We start from the raw sequence: 2758 nt of genomic DNA, 5'->3' as shown, positions 1-2758 counted from the left end.
AAAAGGACAACAATACTAATAAAAAGACTGTATTTACTTAGAAGCATTCAGAATGTAAACAAAACAGCTGAAACTTTTTTTTTTTTTTTTTTGCAATTACAGAGTGGTATTCAGTTAATAGAACAACAATTATTTCATATAAACTGCATCAGAGACAACTGAAGACGAAAAAACTACAACTCCCATATATAACTAATTTGTGCTGTGCACCAACAAGAACCTGCTTTAAATTTCCATGCCAATTTACAACCCTCATCCTATACCAGGCAAGGTTAGTGGCTACTGAAAATACCACCAGGACAGGGCTATCTAAAGACACATTCGGTAGTGTGTTAACTATACAAAAAAAGACACTGTACAGTTTAAAAACAAATCCTACTCAGCCTTACATTTCAATTTTTAAAGGAGTGAGTTGTGTACAGGGGGTTTAAATGCTTTATAGACAAGAAAAAAACTGTGCTAGAACCAACTTATTCATCATCTTCTTCATCTTCATCTTCCTCCTCCTCATTATCCTCTTCATCTTCCTTATCTTCCTCTTCATCCTTCTTTTTCTTGCTTTTTTCAGCCTTGACAAATCCCTTTTTTGCTGCATCAGGCCTTCCTTCAGCTCAATATGCAGCAATAACCTTTTTGTATTTTTCCTTCAGCTTCACAGCCTTCTTTTCACAAGGCTGCTTGTCATCTGCAACAGTGTTATTCCACATCTCTCCCAGTTTCTTCACAACATCACCAATGGGCAGGCCAGGATGTTCTCCTTCGATATTTGGGTGATACTCAGAGCAGAACAGGAAAAAGGCTGAAGGAGGCCTCTCAGGTGCATTGAGATCTTTGAACTCTTTCCTGTCGATAGGTTTTCATTTCTCTTTCATAACCGGCCTTGTCCGGCTTTGCCATATCTTCAAATTTTCCTTTTTCCTTAGCAGACATGGTCTTCCATCACTCTGGGCACTTCTTAGAAAGCTCTGAGAAATTGACTGAAGCATCTGGGTGCTTCTTATGCTCCTCCCTACAAGTTTGCACAAAAAAATGCATATGATGACATTTTGCCTCTTGGCTTCTTAGGATCTTCTTTGCCCATGTTTAGTTATTTTTCCTTAGCAAGGCACAGAGTTGTCCAGTGCCAATCCAGCTCTCACTTGCCCCAGCACTGTCTCTATGGAGCTCATTGTACTGCCTCTTCTTATGTTCTAGCAATGAGACTGGTGGCATTTTGCTCCTGCCCTAGAGATTTGTGGAACTTTGAACTTGAGAGAGATGATTTAGGGTATCTGGCAGAAGAAATTTCTAAGCAGCAAAACAACCAAGAGGTGACTTGGGTGCTGTTGAAGGCATTCTGTTTTAAAAGGGAATCAGAACATAAAAGTTCAGAAAACCTGCAACCTGACAATGCAATAGAAAAAAAAAATCTTATTTTCTGAGAAGAAATCCAAGCCAACTGCAGAAATTTGCATAAATAACCAGGAGCCCAATGTTAATCCCCAAAGCAATGGGGAAAATGTCTCCAGGGCATGTCAGAGGTCTTCACCACAGCCCCTCCCATCACAGGCCTGCGGGCCTAGGAGGAAGAAGTGGTTTCATGGACCAGGCCCAGAGTCCCCATGCTGTGTGCAGCCAAGGGACTTGGTGCCTGAATCCCAGCTGCTCCAGCTGTGGCTAAAAGGGGCCAACATAGAGCTCAGGCAGTGACTTCAGAGGGTGCAAGCCTGAAGACCTGGCAGCTTCCACATTGTGTTGAGCCTGCAAGTGCACAGAAGTCAAGAACTGAGGTTTGAGAACCTCCACCTAGATTTCAGAGGATGTATGGAAATGCCTGGATGTGCAGGCAGAAGTTTGCTACAGGGGCAGGGATCTCATGGAAAACCTCTGCTAGGGCAGTGCAGAAGGGAAATGTGGGGTCAGAGCCCCCACACAGAGTCTCTACTGGGGCACTACCTAGTGGAGCTGTGAGAAGAGGGCAACCGCCCTTCAGACCCCAGAATGTCAGATCCATGTGCTTGGAAAAGCTGCAGACACGCAATGACAGCCTGTGAAAGCAGCCAGGAGGGAAGCTGTACCCTGAAAAGCCACAGGAGCAGAGCTGCCCAAGACCATGGGAACCCAACTCTTGCATCAGCGTGACCTGGATGTGAGACATGGAGTCAAAGGAGATCATTTTGGAGCTTTAAGATTTGACTGGCCAGCTGGATTTCAGACTTGCATGGGGCCTGTAGCCCCTTTGTTTTGACCAATTTCTCCCACTTGGAATGGCTGTATTTACCCAATGCCTGTACCCCCACTGTATCTAGGAAGTAACTAACCAACTTTTGATTTTACAGGCTCATAGGTGGAAGGGACTTGCCATGTCTCAGTTGAGACTTTGGACTGTGGATTTTTGAGTTAATGCTGAAATGAGTTAAGACTTTGGTGGGGACTGTGACTGTTGGGAAGGTATAATTGCTTTTGAAATGTGAGGACATGAGATTTGGGATGGGCCAGGGGCAAAGTAATATGGCTGGGCTGTGTCCCCACCCAAATGTCATCTTGAATTCTCACATGTTGGGAGAGGGGCCCAGAGGGAGGTAACTGAATCATAAGGGTAGGTCTTTCCCATGCTGTTCTCATGATAGTGAATAAGTCTCACAAGATCTGATGGCTTTATAAGGCAGAGTTTCCCTGCACAAGCTCTCTCTTTGCCTGACATAATCCATGTAAGATGTGACTTGCTCCTCTTTGCTCCTGCGGTGATTGTGAGGCTTCCCCAGCCACACGGAACTGT

At 44.5% G+C, this 2758-nt stretch overlaps 1 pseudogene; it reads right to left on the bottom strand.

Annotated features, from left to right (window-relative positions):
* Positions 1-470: 470 nt before the first annotated feature.
* LOC116272557 lies at positions 471-1288 on the bottom strand (annotated as a pseudogene).
* Positions 1289-2758: the final 1470 nt, after the last annotated feature.

The sequence above is a fragment of the Papio anubis genome, unplaced genomic scaffold (assembly GCF_008728515.1).
Source record: "Papio anubis isolate 15944 unplaced genomic scaffold, Panubis1.0 scaffold1254, whole genome shotgun sequence".
NCBI lineage: Eukaryota > Metazoa > Chordata > Mammalia > Primates > Cercopithecidae > Papio > Papio anubis.
Note: the sequence above shows the minus strand (reverse complement) of the source record. Positions and strands in the feature narration are given on the sequence as shown.